At 40.2% G+C, this 15,017-nt stretch overlaps 1 protein-coding gene across 5 annotated transcripts in view; it reads left to right on the top strand.

The window, feature by feature from the left end:
* Nucleotides 1-15,017, top strand: part of LOC108289084 (myelin associated oligodendrocyte basic protein) — a 66,474-nt gene that overhangs the window by 47,543 nt on the left and 3,914 nt on the right. For 2 of the 5 annotated variants that reach the window (XM_017508341.2, XM_017508346.2), the window contains 2 exons: nucleotides 9,077-9,160; nucleotides 9,275-11,184. The gene's annotated coding sequence lies outside the window, so the exon portion shown is untranslated. Of the gene's footprint in view, nucleotides 1-610; nucleotides 996-5,114; nucleotides 5,210-9,076; nucleotides 9,161-9,274; nucleotides 11,185-15,017 lie in introns of those variants that run through there. The other 3 variants (XM_017508342.2, XM_017508343.2, XM_037731276.1) reach the window with 3 other exon arrangements.

Raw genomic sequence — 15,017 nt, 5'->3', positions numbered from 1 at the left:
CTTTGGGCTCTCATTTTCTCTCCCAGGCACAAATACTGGGTGGCGGGGTGGGGGTCTTCTCCAAGTCCCATGTCAGGTGCTGTTCCCTGAGAAGCTTGACCACTGAAGCCGATCATGAGATGACTGTACGCTGACACGCCTTCAGGGACCTGGCCTTGACTTAGGGCTCCACTGTATCCTCAGCAGTGGCCTTGCAGGAGACCCTCTTGGGTTGCTTTCCCTATTCAGCCTAGAGTTGGAGTGGTGGGAGAAGAGGGGTTGGAGTGAATCCATCTCTATTCAAATTCCAGCTGGGATTACTCGAGGAGTCTTCCTGGCTTGTTTTGGACCCAAACTTGGCTGCATTGTTTATTGGCTCCCAAAGTCGGGATTGAAGAGTGAAAAGATGCAGGCAGTGAATTCATCCGCACACTCCTCCCCAACCTCTCCAATGCTTTTCTACTTAGGAGGCCAGTGGAAGGGAGGAGAGGCCTTGCCCTAGCCCACAGGGGACGAGGCTCATTGTTCTTCCATGCTTGATCCACTCTGCTTTTGATTCCGAAGTTCTTTCCCTACCCAGCAAGACTACGCTTTCTTGCCTTCTTTCTGTTCTTTCTTTTTGTACATGTAGATGGTATGTTGTGATATATTCTCAGTGCCTGTGCCCAACTTGGAACTCTGTTCTTGCTGTTCATTCCGCATGTTATACTCTGGGCCAAGATCTTTGCACAGGTGCCTCAAATATCATCTCAGAGGTGCTTCCCTTGAAAACTCGGTGCTATTTCTATAGTTGCTTTATTTGATCACTCTAAGTTTTGTTGTCTTCATAGCACTTATCACCCTCTGGAACTATTCTGTTCATTTATTTACTTGTTTGATGCTTGGCTTTTTTCCTGTCCTAATGTAAACTCCGTGATTGCCAATGCCTGTTTACTTGCTACAGCACCCCCGTGGCCCTCCACTCCCCCATTCCTGGCACTAGTAAGAACTCAATAAACACTTGTTGATGGAATGAATGTTTGTTTGTTGTTTTTTATAGGAATTTTTTTTAAAAGTTCAGATGTTTTTAAGAAGTCAAAGGTGTCTTTTGTATTTAGCAACAGGGAGCCGTTGGTGACTGTGTAGGACACTCTCCGTGTGACGTAAATGGGAGGCGAGGAACAGGAATTTGCAATTGTAGATGCAACTCTCTCCACTAGGCTTGACTTCGAAGGAAGGCAGAGGGGTAGGGCAAGGGATGGAGTGTTGCACTTAACTGAGAAGGCACGTGAGCACGTGGAAGTGCTGCTGGGAGGGCGGCGGTGGAGTGGGTGTGTGAAGAAGGGGGAGTGGATCACTGATGGAGCCAGTAGTGGAGGATTTGAGGGGGCCAAATCAGGGTCAGTGAGGATCAGGCATGGAGCAGGGGTGCCTTTTCACTGGAAAAAAGGGAAGGAGAAAAGGAGAGTGTGGATTCTGGTGCATTTGCAGACTTAGTAGCAGGACATTGAGGCAGTTTCTGCCTGTGGTTTTGATTTCCTCTGTAAAGCAGGAGATGAGGCGGCCTGATGGGGTGCTGGTGTTGGGGTCAGAGGCATGAGGATGGGGGAGAGGGTTATAAAGACATCATTTCAAATCATGGCTTTGAAATCATCTATATAATTCTTTCTCCAGATGAATTTTTATTTTTATTTATTTATTACAAATTCAAGATAACATTTTGCCACTACATTTTTGCCCATAACCTCATATTTAGATCTAAATCTTAGATCTAAACTTGAGGCTCATATGGTTTCAGGTGGAAGAAATAAGAGTTGGAGAAAGAAATGCAGAGTCTAATCTTCCCAGTGAATAAAGGTTCATGAGGAAACTTTGATGAGGGGAAGCTATAAAAATTCCACCAGATTACAGGGAGATGGAGCTGTGCTCTGAGACAGTAATTTGCTCCCTATCCATCTAGGCTGCTGTTATTACACCAAAGAGTGAGGTATAAAAGGTTAAGCAGTCCGATATTTCTCTCCCTGTGTAGGAAACCATTTCCTGATGTGAGGTGGGTTTGAACCCAATTATAATGGAGTTAAACTCAGGGCTGGAAGGGCCCTAGCGGGGGAAGGGGGCTTCCTGCCTGACTCCACTGCACATGCCTCTGTGCCGTTAAAACCACCATTGCCAGGTATTTACTATTTCTGCCTGAGTAAAATGAAGTGTCCTTAGTGGACAAAGATGATACTGTTGACACAAGAGTAGGGTGTGCAGTTGTTACTTGGAGAGAATTTGCATCCTCTTATTGTAGTACAGGTACACACTTGCAGGAATGCTTGGGTCAGGGGAGTGATAAAATAACTTCTTATTGAGCATCAACTATATATTCACCTTATACCACAGGGTACTTTGTGTTTGTAAATGGGGAACAGGAGAAGTTGTCATGACCCCCATGGCCACTGAAACCATGACCTTTACCTTACTACCACCATGTGGCAACCCAGAAGTTTCTAAACAGAGAATGGTTTAGAGTACCCAGGGGTACTTGGAGATGCCACTGTATGAGATAAGAGGAAAGTGGAGCCAGCAGGACTCCAGCCACACCTTCACATCAACAAAAGTAGTGTTTAGTGTTTGTGTTGACTTCTAACTTTATGTAGATAAAGGATTCCACTGGAGCAAAAGAGTCTGACTACACTTTCACAAATGCAACAAATATTGATAGAATCCTTATGTTAAGTGATTTTCTAAATGGTTTACTGAATTAAAGAGCGTACTATTTGACATCGCAGGTTTGAGGTTAGTTGGCTGGTATTTCACTATTCATTTCCTCTGAAGCAACAATTTACCTATCACCAAGTTCAGTGCTTTGACTTTGATCAACTGACTGGGTTTATCCAAAGTACAGATGAGCAGAAGAACACAGATTAGAAAACAGTCCTGATAATTAGTCCTGTATTTTTAGTTTTAAACAAATTTATGTAAAAGCATTATATTTTACAAGGCACTAAAATCCATTTCTGTTGCATAAGCTTCATTGACATATAAACAACATTGGTAAACACAAAATAGGTTTGAGGAGAGTGGAGAAAATAGGAATCTACAGCTTAAGTCGTGGTCTTACTTCATAGCAAATCTGTTATCTATCAGATTTCCATCATTTGGTGCAAAAAGATCTCTTAATAAAACTAAGTTCTAAGAAAGTATTAAGTCTGATTACCAACATTCATATTGGATTTTGAAGCATATGAACTCTCTTAAGAGTCAATTCATAATCTGAGGCTGGAGTTCTGTAGGACCCAGTAGTGGTATCTGGAGAGGCTGGTGGGTCCCTTTCTAGAACCCTAAAGGTGTAAGGATTTTGTAGAGGGAAAGGTAAATAATGCCAAGTAGCTGGGGTCTAGGAAGAAAGTTTTCTTTTGGGGCAAGAGGGTGTAAGTTCGTAAAGTTCCTTCAGCAGGGACGTTGGTCCTTTAGTTATGAGGTTTAAAATCACCAGGAAGAAAGGGTAAGGAAAAACGTCTGAGCCCATGTTTGAGAAGATGTCTGATGGTGGTGGAAGTCCTTTCTTCGATGAGCTAATGATGCATATTTCTGATAAAGATGGGAAGGTATTTACATCAGCATTAACTAAATCTACCCTTCATGCAGAAAGGAAGAGCTCTTGGGCCATTCTCTATTAATGAAACCACACCAGGGTCAATATTAGAGTGTCTCTGAAATACACTGAAAATACTTCCCTGGCTCAGTTAGTGGCCAGTGACCTCCAGGCAGTTTTCCTTGATTAATGATGCAATGGAGATAATCCTATTGCATCCACCATCAAGGAGAGTTGGGCAGCCTGTCATTCAGAGGAAGTGGGACTCAACAGACATTCTGTTTATTAATTCAGCCATGTTTACATGCAGATCAGAGGGAAAAGTTTTTCTTTACACCTTATATATCCTTCTCTTCCTAGGTGGAAGTCCATTCACAACCAATTCACTGCTAGCAGACCTTTTTCCTAACAAGAACAGGTAGATGGCGTAGTGAGGATTAGAGCACCTCAACACTCACAGGGGCATCCTATGGGAACCAGGCTGGCTTCTAGGACATCTTATTGATGGAAGTTATTTAGTAGATCTTCTTGGATTTGATTTTATTTCTCTGATCTCTTAAGAACATCAATCTTTGGGTTTGTTACCTGTAATTTTTGTCTTAGGAAGGCAGCATCCTTTCCAGGAAGAAATCTTGATGCGTGAAGAAGAAAAAACCTAGTATCCTGCCCTGTTTTTGTTCTCATGGAGATTCAACAGATTTTTACATAATCTGTTTTTGCTATAATTCACCCTCCATTTCTTATATTCTTTGTAAACATCCCTTTCTCCTGTGAGCTGACAGCTTCTGTTCTTTTTCTTGGAGCTTATGAGCTTTTTGAGTCAGATCCTTTAGCAAAGCCCTGGTTTTCTGCCCATGGAGATCATTAAGGATCTCTACCACCAGCTGCAAGATTTTGCATTTATTTTCAACTATTGCATTGACTGGCTGCAGTAAAACAAAGTTTAAAATTTTTTTCTTCCAGCTGATGCTTTGCTGGCAATTATTTGGCTTAGACTATAAATGGCATTTTTTTTTTCCAGTTCTTGTTAATGTGGATTTTGGCATTGTTTGATGACCCTAACTTTTCATCTTCTTACCTTGGTAATCTGCCAGTTAACCCTTTATTTTCAAATCATCTAGTTCATTTCCTTTTCTATGAGTTTTCTCCTCTGACTCAAAGATCAAGATGACGTGGTTTCAGCTATCTAGTATATTTATTCATAACTACAACTGCATTATTTTCCTAAACCACAGCTTCTTTCTGAGACTTGAGATCTTATCTGATCTGCTCACTACCTCAGTAGGTAGGGGTGGGACAGGAGCAGTTTTGGGCAGAAAGACGCCACGGCCTTCTATTTACTGCAGCCTCCACGTCCCCCTCCAAACAATCTGTACTGCCACCTCTTTCTCTTCTAACTCCTATCTTCCATCTCTTTCTTCACCTCAATGCACACACATATCCGATCACAATAACTTTTTTCTTAACATTTAAATTTGAAGATCTTGGTTTGTAGATTTGTAGCAGAGCTACTTAACAACCTTTCTATATTCTTATTGTTCTGGACTTATACCTGCTTCATGCTTTCTCTCTACAGATCTTGTCCCTGGCTGTTAACTCTGATTCTTCCCAAACCAGCCCTACTCTGACTTACGCAGTTTCCTACCATCAAACTGCCAGCAATGACGCCTGGTAAGGGTGCTGACCCACAGCCAGGTGCATTCTTTCTCCCAGTCTCTCTAATTCCCAAATGGCCTGGTGACACAGTTACATTAGATTATGTTGGATTAGTTCTATCACTGCTGAATCTGCTTCCTTAACTTGTGTTCAACTACAATTGTAACTTATTACTTGCATTGTTTTAAGTCTTCAAAAGTCCTCAGTTAATACTTGAACACAGCTTCTCATGTGACACTTTTCCTCTTCTGGTCTAAGTTTCTTTTTGGTGAGCTCTTGGGGTACTAGTAAGAGAATTTCTGCAGTCCAGAGAAGGAGGAGGGAGCATCTGGTGCCAGAATACCAAATGTGTTCATGAGTGTGTGTGTGTGTGTATGAGAGAGTGAGAGAGAGAGAGAGTGAGAGAGAGAGAGAGAGAGGGAAAGAGACTGATCTTTTTACTTCTTGTAGCTTTCTTCTTTCTGCTGCTTGTGTTTTGGGAGAGGTGAATTTCCTCCCTTCAATTCCCTATGTCTCCTTGTTCAAAATCATGCTGACAGGTCATGGCTTCTGATATGGTAAACCTCAGGATGCTCCTTACCCATGCAAGAGGTTTGGCTGGCAATTCACACTAATTTCTTCTCCCTTATGACTTGTAAAATTCAAGTACTTGTGAAAATGAAAAAACTTTAGGGTACATATCTCAACCAATAAGGCTTTTTTATAAAGCTGCTTCTGCTTCTCAAGGTAGCTCTCCTCCCTCTCTCTCTCTCTCTCTCTTTCTCTCTCTCTCTCTCTCTCCCCATTTTTTTTTTTTTTCTTTTTTTGGGAAAGAGCCTTGCTTTGTTGCTCAGGCTGGAGTGCAGTGGCACAATCTTGGCTCACTACAGGCTCTGCCTCCCAGACCCAAACAATTCTCATGCCTCAGCTCCCGAGTAGCTGGGATTATGGCCGTGTGCCAACACACTCAACTAATTTTTTGTATTTTTAGTAGAGATAGGGATTCACCATGTTAGTCAAGGTCACCTTGAACTCCTAGCCTCAAGTTAATCCTCCGACCTCAGCCTCCCAAAGTGCTGGAATTACAGGTGTGAGCTACACACCTGTCCAGGCAGCTCTGCATTCTAAACATTAAGGTACCATTAGGATAGAACTAATTTAGAGCAATGTTATATAGTGACTTTCTCATACAGGGAGTGCAACAGCCAGGTTGGTTATACCAGAACATTATTTATACAGTGGAAAAATCAGGCTTATGTGTGTATGTGAATATAGAATTTATTTTGTCTTAAAATCTGAGCCTCCTGTTTAAAGTTTTTTAAGGGACTAAGCAACTTTTGCTCTTCACTCTTAATGCTTTTTCTTTCAGAGCCCACCTTTCATGAAACCCTGCAGCACTAAACACTTTTATATTTGTAACATATTTAAAAGATAAAAATAAAAGTGTCTGCTCCCAAGCTCATGGGCAAGTCCACTCATCACAGGTGTTCGCCAACAGGGTCAATATTTGCTGACTGAATAAATAATGAAATAGTATTAAAGGTAAAGTCATTTAGGGTGTTACTGAGAATGTAAAAACTCAAAAATGAAAATTCCAACTAAAAAGCAGAGGATCCAAACCATAACTTTTGATGCCAAAACTCTTGCAACTACCTCAGAGCATAGGCGAGCACACATAAGTGTATAATACCATCCTCTCCTCTTATGCTGCCATCTCTTCCACCCACATGGGGCTTGATGCCAAGAATCACAGGTACACTGCACATAACCTGTGTTGACAAGTGCTCACTTTAATTGGTTGATGGTCTTGTGGTGGTGAGTGGGTATGGGAGTAGGGTGTGTCTGGACTAAAGGTATGGGATCAGGCTGGTTCTCACATTCTCACCAGAAATAGGAGTTGACCACAGCTGCTATTGCTTCTCTGTCGTTGGGAGAGGTGATATGTAAGGTGGTTCAGAGTGAGGAACCTGGAAACAGACATCCCTGTCATGGATTTTCTGTTTGAGGATTATTACTTATGTGAGCTTTGACAAAGGACTGAAGGTCTCTAAGCTTTATTTTACAAGTGAAGACAATAAAACAAACAAACAAACAATTAGCATAAAGCTTGCATGTAGATAGTGCTCATACAGTAAAACAAAAAAAATGTTGCTTATTCATATAGCGCTATTTACTGTTTGCATTTGCTCTTATATTTATTTGCATGCTTGTTAATTACTTGCCCCCACCACTAGAATGTAAACCTCATAAGAGCAAGAACCATGGCTTTACACCTTGATGTTGTTCCTCATCTTTCCCCCAATTATTTGATATGGTCAAGTGTTGTTTCCTGGAATGTATGAAAACAGTTTTGAAAGCATGGCCTTAAATCCCCTGCTTATCTACTTTTTAAGCCATGACGCTATTGATTTGGCAGACTATGGACTTGGTTTAATTTCTACTCTACAATAATAAGCAGATTTTGCCTGGAAATATCCCATTTTTGTAATTCATTTTTAAAAGATAATTATAATAGCAAGAAAGTAATTATTATAAAAGTAAATATCTCTTTTTAAGATGCACACAGTATCAACTTTTACACAAAAGGTTCCATATGCTATAAGATTTGCAGTAAGTTGCCAGCCCCTTCTCTAAAACTTTCAGGTTGTTTTTGCTTTCCAGCTCAGTCAGTTATTCAAGAATTACATCTGTGATTTAGGCAAAAATATGACTTACATGCCCTGGTCCCTAGTGGGGAATAAAGCACTTGAGGGGGCTGCAGCTAGAGACCCTGTGCTAGCCTAGGACCAAGTGTAAACTAATGTCATCTATTTGGAGCAAAAGAAATGGGCGGAGTCCTTCTGCTGGGTGAATTTTGGATGCACTGCAGTCCTCTGCTTTCATTATTCAGAGTATCTAGAAGTAGATGATAGATACAAGTCAGATCTTCCACAAGAACCCTTGCCACTATTCCACAGAGTAACTCTCATGATCAAGGTGCTTGGTGCTACTTAAGCTAACGAAAAATTCGCTTTCACCAAACAATAATCAACTAATCTAAAATCCTTGGATGTTACAAATCATTTTTCCTCTGCCCTGAGCAATATTTCTATGGGTATTTTTATATAGGCTTATCTGTAATTAATATTTATAAAGTAAGATTTCATTGGAGTGTATTAGCCTCTCAAAATAGTATAGAGATTAGTATAATCTGATATATATTTTGATTTTTAAAAACATTATCTGATTTGTAAACATACACTCAAATTTCTTCTTAACATATGGCCTAAATCTTGACTATTTTGCTAAATTTTAATACCTTCCCACAAGAGCAAATTTAGTACATTAACACACCTTCTAGTTGTTGGCATTTTGAAAGTATTGGCTCAAAGAAAGTGTCAGGAAAATGGGCAAGAACACTGTAATCTTGGAAAGAGCATGGAGTTATGTAAAAAAACTGGGCTGGGATATGGTTTTATTTCTCACTAGCTGTATGAGTTTGGGAAAGTCATTTAACCCATCTGTGCCTCAGTTTCTTAATGACTGACTTGCCTTTCCCACAGTGCAATTGTACAAACTGAGGGAAATTAAAGTTTTAATTTATCCCTGCAGAGTCCTGATGGATAAGAAAAAAAAAAACGGAAAGAAAGAAAAATTTAAAAACATTAAAAAAATTTTAATCTAAAGTCTTAGCACACCTCGATGAAAATAATGTTTTCTGATGGGATATCATAAACAGGGGGAGGGACTGGGATTGCCATCCTTCAGATACCTACCCACCATTTTTGGTCAAGGAGCAATATCTATTTGTGAAGAAAGGAGAGAGGCCAATTGGGGGTGCTCAGATATAACCACTGGGGGAATTACTGTGGGTTGAACAGCTGCATATAAAATTGTAGTTTGACAGGTTTTCCTGCCCATTAGCACTTGGAAGATGCCATCCCATTGTCTTCTGACCTCTATAATTGCCACTGAGAGATCTGCTGTCAGTCTGCTTATCCTTCCATGGTAAGTAAATTGTGTTTTCTCCTTGTTTTTAAGATTGTTGTCTTTGTCTTTGGTTTTCTGAAGTTTCACTATAATGTCACTAAGTATAGATTTATTTTTATTCATTCTGCTCAGGACTCAAGTTTCTTCAATCTGAAGATATATGTCTTTCTTCAGGGACATGTGGAAAAAAAAAAGATGTTGCACAACCGTCAAAATTGCAAAAATAAAAAAAAATCAAGTGTTGGCAAAGATGTGGGGAAAATTCTCATAGCTACTGATGAGAATTTATTATGACACCTTTAAATTGCAATCTGGGGATACTAGCAAAGGAGGAAATTGTATAACCTGTGATGAAGCAATTACAATTTTAGGCACCCATTCTAGAGAAAACTTGAATTCATAGAAAAAGGAGACACACATAAATCTGTTCGATGAATCATTGGCATTAAAAAGAGAAGAGAGAGTTAAAAAATTTTTAACCAAAATGTCCACCAATAAAATGAGTGAATCACCTGTGGTATATTCATAAATAAAAATCTTAAGTAGCAGTTAAAACAAATCAGATATACACACATTGAATAGATAAATTTAGAGCACAAAATGAGGAACATAAAAAGCAAATAGCAGATGGCAAACATAATATAATGTACTATGCATAAATTTTAACAAAGCACAATAGTATATTGCATATTGCCCAATAAGCAGAAGCCGTGAGGTCTCATACTTTCCTTATAATACAATAGAATAAAAATGACAACAAAGTAAAAGGGTATCCCAAAAATAAAACTATCAGGAAAAAAAAATTTTAAATAACTCCTGGTTTGAAGAAATAACAGAAAGTAAAAGCTATCTATAAATGGTTAACAATTTTAGGTGGTCATATTTGTTTGAAGAGATAGGTGGAATATAGATGACAAGCCTGGGGTATCTTCAAGGTTATACGTCTTAGAAAACAAAAATACTTGTTTGGGTTTAATTTTGGATCTGGTCTCGTTCTTGTGGCTCCAGATGATTTCTGACATGGAGAAAAATGGGGAAGAGTTGAAATACATCCTTCCACCCAAACCCTCCTTTAGTAATAGCTAAGAAAATGCAGAAGAAAATAGAATGTTGCAGAATGTGGAGGGATGTAAAATGGACAGTACTAGGGTAGAGGGAAGCTCAGATTACAGGAAAGAAAGAGCACTTGAGAACCATCTTGTGCTAGGAACTGCTGTGTCCAAGCACAGTCAGATGCCAAAAGATCCAACAAGGCCATGGCTCTGTGCCCTTGAGTGAGCACAACCATTCCTAGCCAAGTTTAAGAGGCAAGTAAAAATATGGGAGCAATGTCAGACAAAGTCTTGTTCAAGTTATGGGGCTAGGATGAGAGAGAATGCCACAGAGTAGGGAGGAAGAGCGATAGATCCAGGTGAAATACAGCTCAGAGTGCCATGACCCCAGGAAGAAGAATCAGGCAAGTACTGTCCCAAGGCAGCTAGAGGGTGAGGGCAGAGTGTCCTGGTTTCCTTACTTGGGGATACCATGGCTATCTGTGGAAATTCCAATAAAAAGGCAGGAAAATTTGACTGGATGGAATCCAGGTAGAAATGTTTCTCTTGCCTAAATTCAGGTGCTAAATAAACAACAAAATGGTAACCTCTGCTATGAAGCATTTCCAATAATGGGATATCTGAGGCCATTACCTTCCTGGAATAACATGGTGAGGTGCAGAGTGGTGGTGGTGGTGAAACATTCGCCAGACCACGGTAAGTGAGAGCAAATTACTGGCCCGGCCCAACCCACACCTAATAAGAAATTTAATATCCCTTTGGCCTGTTTTAGATTTTGGCAAAGCTAGGCCCATAGTCAGCGCTTGCTGGGCTCTCCCTTCCACACCATCCAGAAAACGTACATTTACTGTGGAATGATTGTGGAGGTGAGAGTATAGTGCATATTAATTCATGCAAAAAATTAGATGTTAGTGCAGAAATGTAAATGACAAGAAACTACTGAATTCTCTGTCTGTTGTGGAAATAAAACCTTCTGGGGATGAATCAAAACTATCTGACAATTACTTGAAACAGGTGGAGAGCTAAATGTAATGTGCCTTGGATATTATAACTAAAAGGTGCTATAATCCAGTTTTCTTTTTGTCTTTTAAGGATTGGTTCTGAGGCACACTACCAGTAAATATTGCAAAAATTATGTAAAGTTCCAAAAGCTACTCTGTGTAAACTTCTTGAGTGGGAATTTTCAACCATAATGTCTAGCATATGACTGATAATTCTGAATGTTAACTGATTTTATGTTCTGATGTTTTGACTGGTTTTGGGAAAAATTTTGGGAAAAAAAAAGTTATCCTTGTAAATACCCAACAACTGGGTCTCTGGGTAAAAAGTCCTAATTTATAGAGATTGCTAATTTCCATAGTGTAAATATTTCCACAGTGCAGATTCATTCCTTCCTTCCTTCCTCCCTTCCTTCCTTCCTTCCTTCCTTCCTTCCTTCCTTCCTTCCTTCCTTCTCCTTCTCCTTCTCCTTCTCCTTCTCCTTCTCCTTCTCCTTCTTTCCCTCTTTCCCCCCCCCCCTTTCTTTCTTTCTTTTTTTTTTTTTTTTTTGAGATGGAGTTTCAGTCTTGTTGCCCAGGCTGGAATGCAATGGTGTGACCTTGGCTCACTGCAGTCTCCACCTCCCAGGTTCAAGTGATTCTTCTGCCTCAGCCTCCCTCCTGAATAGCTGGGATTACAGGTGCCCACCACCATGCCTGGCTAATTTTGTAGTTTTAATAGAGACGGGGTTTCACCATATTGGCCAGGCTGGTCTCGAACCCTGGACCTCAGGTGATCCATCTGCCTTGGTCTCCCAAAGTGTTGGGATTACAGGTGTGAGCCACCACACCTGGCCTACAATGCGTATTTCATGCCATGAACATGATGTCTCTGGAGTTTACCATTTATCTTTCAATTGGCAACTTTGATGCAGAATTGGGAAGAGAAGCACCCAATTGACTCTTGTCAACTGGTACAGGCCAGCGCCAGTACACCACTGTATGTATCCATGGCCCTCTGTGAAGTTATAGTTTACTACTAAAATTTCTGCTCCATAAATATACAAAGGCACTAGTAAGAGAAAAAATATAAAGAGAATATAAACTAAATTCAAACTGGGGGCCTCAAATGGAGAAAATTGACAGATAATATTTTTGTGACTTTGAAAAGTAGCATTTGTCTACAATTACCTTTTATTGTCTTTTTTTTTGTTTTTTTGAGATGGAGTTTCACTCTTATTGCCCAGGCTGGAGTGCAATGGTGTGCGACATCAGCTCACTGCAACCTCTGCCTCCGGGGTTCAAGCAGTTCTCCTGCCTCAGCCTCCCAAGTAGCTGGGATCACAGGCATCACCACCATGCCCAGCTAACTTTTTGTATTTTTAGTAGAGATGGGATTTCGCCATGTTGGCCAGGCTGGTCTCGAACTCCTGACCTCAGGTGATCCACCTGCTTTGGCCTCCCAAAGTGTTGGGATTTCAGGCATGAGCCACTGCGCCTGGCCTATTACTATCATCTTTTATTAAGCAAACAGGTATCTATGTATCATACTAAGTGTTCTGAGCTCTTAGTTTCTTTGGTGTTCACCTAGATGGAGGCTGGGGCTTCCTCCTTTCAGATATTGGTGCTAACATGATGCTGATCAAAGAATTGATGGGACCTACACACTGTAAAGCTGGTTTCAGGATGGCTGAGCTGAGGGTCAAGAAAGAAGAGAAGATACGAACTGCCTGAATTTTGGGATGGTGGCACTGAAATTATACTTGTGATTTGGTGTGACAATATATAGCTCTTTGTGGTTGTTAACATTAATGAAAACAAGAAAAATTAGTTGCCCAAAAGTTGAAAAAAATGAATTTATAAACTTTTTATTAGAGTAAGGCAAAGAACATATTAAAATAGAAGTAAATTAGAAGTGTCAATAAGAACCCATGGACATTTTTAAAAAGAAGACTTTATCTGTTCGGTCCCTACAGTGATTTATGCTCTCAGATATTTTTGCTGTCATCCTGACAAATTCCAGTTGGAATGTGGAACAAGCTTATTTGTAGACCCAGTGCCAGTGGCTTCTAAAACAATTCTCTGAAAAGAGAAACCACTGCCCATTGGAAGGATAGTTGATTCCATACCTCGAGCTAGGGAAAATAATCAGAATTAGTCTGTGAATTCTAGATGTTGAGAGAAAGCAAGGTTGCATTAGGGCATCAGAGAGTCATTAAGTCCATAGGATGCAAAAAAGAAGATGAAATAAAATTGCCTGAAAAACGCACCTGAATTTCTGATGTTGTTTACTGAAAAGGCTGAGTATTGATAAATCCCAATTATGTCAGGTCTACACTTGAGAATTTATAACCAACAGTTTGAAAATGCAGGGTGTTGTTTTTTTCTATGAGGAGACAAAACAGTCAGAAGTGAGTATTGCAGGACATTATCACAGTGTCAAAGATCTTCGTGAAATGTGGTTCATTTGCTAGAAAATAATGCAAGCCTATTGGAGAGAATCAGGGTTTCTGTGTTGCTGCTAAGGATAACCTTAGGGGTTGTAAGTCACACTTTTTCCTTTGTCTGCCAGCAGCAGCTACACAGAGTACGCCTGCCTCTTCCCATGAAAGGCACGCTGAGTTTCATCAGCTAGTAGTGTCTGGGCACTATTGCAAGTTATGTCATGTTGTTTATGGCCATTTATCCAACAGTGCTTTTTTCTGTGCAGGGGGCTCTGCAGCCTCATTCTATGCTATTTTTATTACCACGTGTCTGTGTGCCTCACGTGGCAAAGCAGAACCAGCTTCTCTACCCTCGCAGGGCTCACTATGACTCACTGTAGGGGAAGAAAATCTTATAGATATCAGAAAATGTTAGGTAAGTGGACAATGATAAACAAAGCACCAAGTGGTCACTATTAAAGAGAAAAACAGTAAGGTGGTGAAGGAGAGGTATCAAAGTTAGTTTAAAAAAAAGTAATAGAAATATAAAGGGACAGTACTTCACAAAAATTTAGATTGTAAGTGAACTTCTTCTCCTAAAGAGATTTAAAAATGAAATAAAGGAAATACATGAAGAAAGAAAGTAAAATGCTGAGGGGTAAATTTGATCATGAATACCTAAGGAAAAACATACTTACACTAAAACAACCAAATATACAAAAATCAAGTGGAAAAACAGGTCAATACAATACCAGTTGATGTCTATAAGCACTAAATGTATAAGAAGTGAAAAAAAAAATGGCCAGTTTAACACCAGCTGGTGCCCATAATAACATGTTTATTTGCAAAGTCTGCATTTTACACATATACTGTGGTTTACACAAAATTGGAAGGAAACCCACTAAGAACAGATCTGTCATCAACAGGATAGCACAGCACTGAACATGGGCAACTAGGCGGTCAAATCATTTTCCCCACAGGAGGCAGCAGGGGGAGCCTGATGTTAGCAAGAAGTGAGCAGCACTGAGGGATGGTCCAGAGGACAGCGTGATGGAGATGGGAACTGGGTGGTATCAAGCGAGGGACGCAGAAAGCAGGGCTTTGGTGTTGTATACATGCATAAATCCTGAATGGGTGTGTGAGAGCTCGGAGCCCTGCCATGGTCCGTGTTGCCTTCCTTAGTCACTTCCTGTTCTGTCCCATGTCACTGGGACAACACATCTAGGACTTACTAGCTAAAATGGGTTTGGAGCAATCAAGACAGCCTCCTGCTCCAAACAAACTGCTCTCCTTGCTCCTAACATTTATGAAGAAAAGGTGAGACTCCAGGATACAAAATCAATGTGCAAAAATCACAAGCATTCCTATACACCAATAACAGACTTAATGAGAGCCAAATCAAGAACGAACTGCCATTCACAAT

The sequence above is a fragment of the Cebus imitator genome, unplaced genomic scaffold, assembly GCF_001604975.1.
Source record: "Cebus imitator isolate Cc_AM_T3 unplaced genomic scaffold, Cebus_imitator-1.0 Scaffold391, whole genome shotgun sequence".
Lineage (NCBI taxonomy): Eukaryota > Metazoa > Chordata > Mammalia > Primates > Cebidae > Cebus > Cebus imitator.
This window is presented reverse-complemented; position numbering and strand designations above follow the sequence as displayed.